This window comes from Rhinopithecus bieti, unplaced genomic scaffold (assembly GCF_001698545.2).
Source record: "Rhinopithecus bieti isolate Rb0 unplaced genomic scaffold, ASM169854v2 scaffold_1673, whole genome shotgun sequence".
Lineage (NCBI taxonomy): Eukaryota > Metazoa > Chordata > Mammalia > Primates > Cercopithecidae > Rhinopithecus > Rhinopithecus bieti.
In genome coordinates this window covers 4,189,334-4,198,253 of record NW_016804690.1, presented here as the reverse complement: position 1 = coordinate 4,198,253, position 8,920 = coordinate 4,189,334, and positions in this window count along the sequence as shown.

The window sequence follows — 8,920 nt, the reverse complement described above, 5'->3', positions numbered from 1 at the left end:
TGACAAGACAACTCAATGAAGAAAGAACTGTCTTTTCAACAAATGGTTCTACAACAACTGGATGTACACATGTATAAAAATAAATTTTATTTATTTATTAAAAAATAAATAAATGGACTTTACTAAAAAGATTTTGCTCTGCCAAAGACACTGTTAAGAGAATGAAAAAACAAACTACAAAAAGGGAGAAGTTATTTACAAATTACATAAGTACTAGTACCCAGAATATTTAAATAACTCAAAACTCAACAATAAAGAAAACAACTCAATTAAAAAGTGAGCAAATATTTGAACACACTTCAGAAAGAAAATATGTGGATGGCAAATAATTACATGAAAAGATGATCAACATCATTAGTCATTAGGGAAATGCAAATTAGGGCCACAATGTGACGCTACTATACGCCTATTAGAATAACTTTAAAAAAGAAAAGGAAAAAACAAGTGCTGCCAAGAATGTAGTAATGAACTTTTCTTACTCATTGCTGGTTGGAAGGCAAAATAGCACATCACTCTGGAAAATAATTGTGGCAGCTTCTTATAAAATTAAGAACACACTTCTTAATATATTATCCAGTCATCTCACTCCGAAGTATATACTCTACAGAAATAGAAACTTGTCTTCAGACAAAATCCTGTATATGAATATTTATAGGAGTTTTCTCTATAACCACTCAAAATTGGAAACTACCTAAATATTCTTCAATGGATTAAAAAACATGGTACACCTGTACAATGGAAAATTACTAAGCAATAAAAAGGAACAAACTACTGATGCACACAGCAACATGAATCTCAAAGGCATTATGCTTGAGTGAAAAAAGCCAGAGACAAAGGTTGCTCCACACTCTAGGATTCTATACATATAAAAAGCAAAAGCGTAAAGACAGAAAACAGATCAGTGGTTGCTAAGGATCAGGACAGGGTGAGGGTTTCACTATGAAGGTATGCAAGAGGGATTTTCTAGGGTGATAGAACTGTTCTGCATCTTGACTGTAGTCACATCTATGTGTTAAAACTCATACCATTGTACACCCCCATAAAGGTGATCTGTTTCACAACTCATAATTTTAAAAAATTAAGCCTCTTGATCCAGACTTCTTCCCACCATACTACACAGTCTCCAAAGGGGCCAGTATAGCTCCAAAGAGGCTATAAGTGTCACTCATAGCAAGGTCCATCACAACTTAACTTTACAGAGTATAATGCATAGCTGTTCAACTTTGTCTCCCAGAAGCAATTTTCTCTCTTAATTACAACTGTATTTTTAATTACAAAAATCTTGCTTTCCCATTTCAGGTGTTCTGGGTGGAAGAGTAATTAATTTGGGTCATAAGAATGCTGTGCTTTCTGCATCCTGCACCTTGGTCATCCCACACTTTCACGGTCTCTGCCTATTTCTAAACCTCATGCCAACACTTCTCATCAGTTAGGCTGCGTGTGGTTGCAAATAACAGCTTTCTGAAAACAATATGGAGATTGTATTATCTCACAGGACTGGAAGTTCAAAGATTTAGCAGTGTAAAGGTTGATTAATTCTATGAACACATGCATATAATCAGGGCTTTACTATCAAGGAAAAAGGCAATGAGGGAGATGGTTTAAGCATTAGACAACCAACAGTGCCTCCTGAATTCTCTCCCCTCTGCCACTATACCCTAATAGTCTTCTTTATTTTTGGGAGGGGTCTCTCTGTCTGTCACCCAGGCTGGAGTACAGTGGCACCATCTTAGCTCACTGCACCCTCTGCCTCCTGGGTTCAAGCGATTCTCCTGCCTCAGCCTCTTGTGTTGTGGGAAGTAAGGGACCCCAAATGGAGGGATCAGCTGGAGCCATGGCAGAGGAATATAAATTGTGAAGATTGCATGGACATTGATCAGTTCCCAAATAATGCTCTTATAATTTCTTATGCCTGTCTTTAATTTCTTAATCTTGCTATCTTCATAAGCTGACAATGTATGTCACCTCAGGACCACTATTGTATAAATTGATTGTAAAACATGTGTGTTTGAACAATATGAAATCAGCGCACCTTGAAAGAGAACAGAACAACAGCAATTTTCAGGGAACGAGGGAAGACAACCATAAGGTTTGACTGCCTGCAGGGTCAGGCAAAAGAGCCATATTTTCTTCTTGCAGAGAGCTTGTAAACGAACGTGCAAGTAGGAGAGATATTGCTAAATTCTTTTCCTAGCAAGGAATATTAATACCCTAGGAAAGGAATGCATTCCTCGGGGGAGGTCTATAAATGGCTGGCCACTCAGGGACTGTCTGTCTTATGAGGCTGAGATAAGGACTGAGATATACCCTGGTCTCTTGCAGTACCCTCAGGCTTACTAGGGTGGGGAAAAACGCCACCCTGTTAAATTTGTGGTCATATCGGTTCTCTGGTCTCAAACCCTGTTTTCTGTTAAGATGTTTATCAAGACAATAAATGCACCGCTGAACACAGACCCTTATCAGTAGTTCTGTTTTTGCCCTTTGCCTTGTGATCTTTGTCGACCCTTATCAGTAGTCCTGCTTTTGCCTTTTGTCCTGTTCCCTCAGAAGCATGTGATCTTTGTTAGACCCTTATTAGTAGTTCTGCTTTTTGCTCTTTGAAGCATGTGACCTTTGTTAGACCCTTAGTAGTAGTTCTGCTTTTTGCCCTTTGCAGCACGTGATCTTTGTAACTGTTCCCTGTTTTACATCCCCTCCCCTTTGAAACCCTTAATAAAAAACTTGCTGGTTTGAGGCTCAGGTGGACATCACAGTCCTACCGATATGCGATATCACCCCTGGTGGCCCAGCTGTAAAATTCCTCTCTTTGTACTCTTTCTCTTTATTTCTCGGCTGGCTGACACTTACGGAAAATAGAAAGAACCTATGTTGAAATACTGGGGGCGGGTTCCCCCAATAACCTCACATACATGGAATCGTACAATACTTATCTCTTGGTGCCTGACTTATTTCACTTGACATAATGTTTTCAAGGATCATACATGTTGTAGCATGTATTAGAATTTCATTCCTAAGACAACAGTATTTTATTGTATGTATATACCACATTTTGTTTATTCATTCATTCATCAATGGGCACTTGAATTGCTTCCCCATTTTGGCTATTGTAAATAATGCTGCTATGAATACTAGAACACAAACATGTGTTTGAGTCCTTGCATTTAATTATTTTGGGGATATACCTAGAAGTGGAATTGCCGAATCAGATGGTAATTTTATGTTTAACTTTTTGAAGAACTTCCATAGTGGCTGTGCCATTTTATATTTCTACCTTCAATGTACTAAGGTTCCAATTTCTCCACATCCTCATTGACATTTGTTATTTTCTGTTTTTATATAGCCATTCTAATAAATCCAAAGAGGTGCCTCATTGTGGTTTTGATTTGCATTTCCCTAGAGAAAAGTGATTCTGATAATTCTTTCACATACTTATTGGCCATGTTTGTATCTTCTGTGGGAAAATGTCTATTCAAGTCCATTGCCCATTTTTAAATTGAGTTGTTTTTGTTACTGTTTTGTTGTAGTTCTTTATTCTATACATCAATCCCATATGAGATATATGATCTACAAACATTTTCTCCCATTCTGTGGGTTCTCAATCTGTTGATAGTGATATTTGATGCACTAAAGTCTTTAATTTGATTAATTTATCAATTTTTTTCTTTTTTGCCTTTGCTTTTGGTGTCATATTCACGAAATCTTGCCAAATCCAATGTCAGAAATTATTCCCTGTTTTCTTCTAAGAGCTTTATAGTTTTAACTCTTATATTTAGGTCTTTTATCCATTTTGTGTTAGTTTTTGCATATGTTATAAAGTAACGGTCCAAATTCATTGCTTTATATGTGAACATCTAGTTTTCTCAGCACAATTTATTGAAAATACATCATTTTATCATTGAATGTTCTTGATATCCTTGTTAAAAATCAATTGATTAAGTCTAGCATGGTGGCACATGCCTATAATCCCAGCTACACAGGAGGCTGAAGCAGGAGGATCATTTGAGCCCAGGAGTTCAAGGCCAGCTTGGGTAACATACAAAGAGCCCATCTCAAAACAAAGAAAAAAAATATCATATATACTCTACAGTCTTTTAACTACCAGTGTTGCCATTGTAAAACTTGCTGACATTCCGATTCCTGCTAATTTAGAAGTGACCTATCTATTTAACTTTTTTGGAAGATTTTAACCTAGTGGTGGGAAATGTTGTGATAACGTGTCTTTGTATGTCTCTTTTTTATTTTCTTTCATTTTGTTGGGCATTTGCTAGGGCTTGTTTGGGGGAATTTTTCTTGAACTATTTGTTAGATAATTTGCTTTCTTCCATTTTTCTCTTTTCTCTCTGTCTGACTTAAGGTGTTAGGTTTCTTTTTTCTCCTGTTTTTTAAGTTTTTCTCTTTTCTGATCTACTTTATGGAAAACTTATTTGATTTATATCATACAACCCTTCTATTCGGTTTCAGAAAAATTAGGCTCATGATTTACTTTTCAAGAACCTTCGATAGTGTTCTGATTGTTTCTTTTCATAACATTATATTCTTGTTTTAGGAAAGCAATATACTCTGACCTTTTCAATGGTTTTTGACATTTCCTTCTGTGTTCTTCACAATTTCTATATGTTTGTTCTTCCTATTTGTTTATCTTGGGTTCTTTTTTTGATGTTAGAAATCGTCTTTGAATGGCTTGTGATTGTTGGTATTTACAAGTAAGGTACTAAAATATTGATTGAAAGCACAATGGCGGGGGCAGGGCTTGTCTTTTGGTGGGCTTTGTTAGAGGATGATCAGGTAAGCTGGCTTCTTTGTTGTGGGATCTCAAGAATCAGTATGACAGCTTTTCATTCTTTTTCTCCTTATCTAGACCACAACTTCCTGAATTCTAGAGACTTTGTTTTATAATTTTTTTATTCCTTTCAAATCCCATTACTATGTTTCAATAAATGATGACTGTTTATTGATTTGATGCTGCAGTAACAGAAACGGTGAGAACTTCAATTAATCAAACAATTGTTCTGTTTTCTCAAAACACGAAGTTTGTCAGCTCCCCTCCTGCTCCAATTGCTTGCTCACTTTTTCAGGTACAGAACTGGCCTAATATGTATGTGTGTGTGTGTGTGTGTATATATATATATAAAATACATATATACTTTATATATATACTGTATATTTATATAAAGACTTTCTATATATGCTTTATATATGAAGCATATATATAAATATTTATCAAAAATATATATTAAGTGTATATATATATATATATATTTTGCATCAGAAGCCCACATCTGTATTTCTGAGTTCTACCTTAAGGAGGGTGGGCAAAAGTGAACAGGAGCAATGGCCTGAGAGGGCCAATAGCCACTGACCAAATTCGCACAAGGGCATACAAAAAAATTCTTGGTCCAGGAAATTTTAAGAATTCCAAGGAGGTGATGGAGGAGGGAGTGGGATGGAGATGAGAAGGGTGAGGATGAGTTTGTCAGAAAATAAAGCAGAGCTTCTGAGTATGTGAAGCAGAACAGGTACACAGGGATCAGGTAAGCAGTTTTGAATGCAAATATTGGAAAAAGCAGAAATAAGGCCTGAACCCCAGCAAAAACAAAGGACTGCAGTTAAATAATTAGAGTAGTACCTATCCGTTTATGTTCCGTGGAGATGGACCACTCTCCTAAGATGGTCTTCAGCAAAATATGGACTAAAGAAAAGATGATTCTAAGGTTAGATACTACTGGATGTTTGTAAAATTTAAAAGCAGTTTTTGAGCTAAGAATCTGTGTGGTGAACCAATCTTTCTTATTTTGTCTAATCCAGCCTTTTGCCACATTCATTAACCTCTCTTTATTACTGGTCTATGGTATATACTTCAGGAAATGCTCAGCGCTCCCTAGGCCAGACCTCTGCAGCATTCTGGTTTCTTTCCTCACTCTCTAAAGCGCCTTTAGCTCTGGGTAGAAAAGGGCAATATTATACACAGCAGAGAGCCTGAATGCTTCTGTGACAGAGAAAAGTCCCTCTGTTATCTGTTCTCACTTTCTGTGGCCACTCTGCTTAAGACCTCATTTCCCAGTCTTTCTGAAAGTGAGCAGAGCATGTGACTGGATTCTGACCAATGGGTGAGTAGAAGTCATGTGTGCAATCTCTAAGTTTTGCCCTTAAAATGAAAGGAGCATAATCACCTGGTGGTGACTGCAGACGATGTGGATCCCATCAAGCTGGTTGTCTTTCTGCCTGCCCTGTATCACAAAATGGGGATTCCTTACTGCATTATCCAGGGGAAGGCAAGACTGATACATGTAGTCCACAGAAGACCTGCACCACGATTGCCTTCACACAGGTTAACTCAGAAGACAAAGGAGCTTTGGTTAAACTGGTGGAAGCTATCCAGACCAATTACAATGACTGATATGATGAGGTCCATTGTCACCGGGGAGGCAGAGTTCTGGGTCCCAAGTCTGTGGCTTGCATTGCCAAGCTTGAAAAGGCAAAGGCTGAAGAACTTGCTACCAAACTGAGTAAAATGTACACTATCGAGTTTTCTGCACATAAAGAAGAAAGAGAGAGAAAGAGGGAAAGAAGGAAGGAGGGAAAGAGGGAAGGAGAGAAAGAGGGAAGGAAGGAAAGAAGGAAGGAAGGAAGGAAGGAAGGAAGGAAGGAAGGAAGGAAGGAAGGAAGGAAGGAAGGGAAGAAGGGAAGAAGGAAAGAAAGAAAGAAAGAGGTATACACTCTCTTTTCCTTCTCATGTTCCTGAAGGTCGAATGTGAATTCAGGGCGGGGAACTAGAGCAGCCACCTTTGACCATGAGATAGAAGCTATATGTTGAGGAGGAAGAGCAACAAAGATCGAAATAGCCTCGGTCCTTGCCACCATGGGACTTCCATGTCCAGAGTGGGCTGCTCACTCTCAGACTGTTCCTGAGAGAGAAAGAAACCTCTTTCTCATTTTAACTACTTTTTTTTTCTGTTCTTTGTTTCAGCTGCGAACTAGTATTCAAACCAATACAATGGTATCCCAGAACTTGATTCCTGATATCATTAAAGAAACGCCAAAAGGATAGTAGCCCAAAATGGCCTCTAACAATGGAGACAGCAGAGCAATAATTACCGACGTACAGCTTGGTGTATTCTTTAGGCTCTATGAAGGAGAGGAACACCCTAAAGACGATGCCACGTTCACTGGGTCCCACCCTGCAGAGGTGCTTTATGTCACACACTCCCTTTCCCTCACCACACACTAAGCGCCTCAAAAGCAGGGGCATTCTGCACACCATTGGGAGCATGGCATTAATTTCTGAATCATCTCCCTCAGCCAGGTTCTCTCATCCAACCAGACCCTGCTTCTCACCCTCATCCTGCTGACAACCCCTACTGCTTGTTTTCCTCTCTTGCTTCCTGGAGTTGCAGCTCACGCTGAGATCCATTTCTAGAGCTCTGACCTTGGTTCACCTCTAACATAATTTGGCCAATTTATCTTAGTTTCTTCTCCCATCCCAGCTCTGCCTCCTGAAAGGTAACTTTGCTGATTAGCAGAGATTAACACTTTTTTTTTAAGGCAGAGGTAGATACAAGGGTGTGATTGTTTGCATGCTTTGATTATTATTAAGGAAAAAATAAAATAATTCACGCTTGATGATTGGAGTTTGAAAACAAAATGGCTTAAAACACCTGTGATAAAATAGATATTAAAAGTTATTATTTTTAGTTAGAAAGAAGTTTTATTTTATAGACTAGATATAGTATTAAACACAAACTAAGACATGGAATACTGTGATATTTTTGTGTATATTTTAAAAACAGATTATTTGTTCCATAAATATTTATTGACCGACAAGCCAAGGAGCTATCATCTGTCAAGCATGTTGCTAAGTGAGAACAGCTACAATGGTAAATGAATATAGTTCCTTTTCTTCAGAAACATGAAATTAAGTCAGGCAGAAGCACGTGAAACCAAGGCACTATAGGCTATGACAGAATGCAATAAATGTGGTAAACTCATGAACCTGATTTTCCTAAACAGTATCCATTTAAAACACTGTCCCCCATACTTTCCAAAATATATGCACCAATTTCTGGCTTGGAAAAGACGGTCTCTTTGGCTATAAGATTATGTACAAAGCACTTTGTGAATTCAGAGGAGGAAACATCTTTCTGCCAGGGAGAATCAGGCAAAGCTTCAAAGAGAACATTATATTTAAGTCTGGTTTGGAAGGGTAAAAGAGGAGCTTGACAAGGGGCCGAGGGGAGAAGATGTGCATGATAGAGAGAGGGAAATACAAAGATAAAGATTCCTGGAAGGTAATCACTTTCCATTAGTAGTTTTCTCCTCATTCATAAGTGATGTCAGACATTTATTCATTGGAACCTCACATCTCTATGAGCTGTTTTGATATATTATTATCCCCAAACCTTAGATAACCATGTAAAGTAGTCTCTGGGAAAATGCTCCAGAACCTTGGAATTTCTCCGGGGTCTACCTCCTACACACAATATTAAGTAAGCTTGTCTGCCTGGGTAACTCCAGTTTCCATGTTTGGCTTCTGTTTCGCTGTGCAGCCTTGTGGCTAGACACATTGGTTGCATTTAGATTCTGACTTTACTTCCAGTGCTGTATTTGGCATTCCCTTGGCTCTGTGCTCTGTAACTCTGAAGTCAACCCCATCTCAGCGGGACTGTCTCAGCCCCAAGCCCAGAGCCAGATCAATTCTAAGATTTAGCCTCCTTCATCTCTGCTGCAGTTAATTGTGGGTAGGGATTAAAGAGGTAAGAATGGAAAGGAGGCTGCCTTTGGATCTGTGTGTGTGACCTCATATACCTTGCTATAGAGTTTGGGTTTTATTTTACAATGAATAAACACTGTAAAAGTGACATGGTAAGATTGTTTGGTGACCACAGAGTTAGAACAAAGGGCAATGGTTTTATGATCAGAGGCA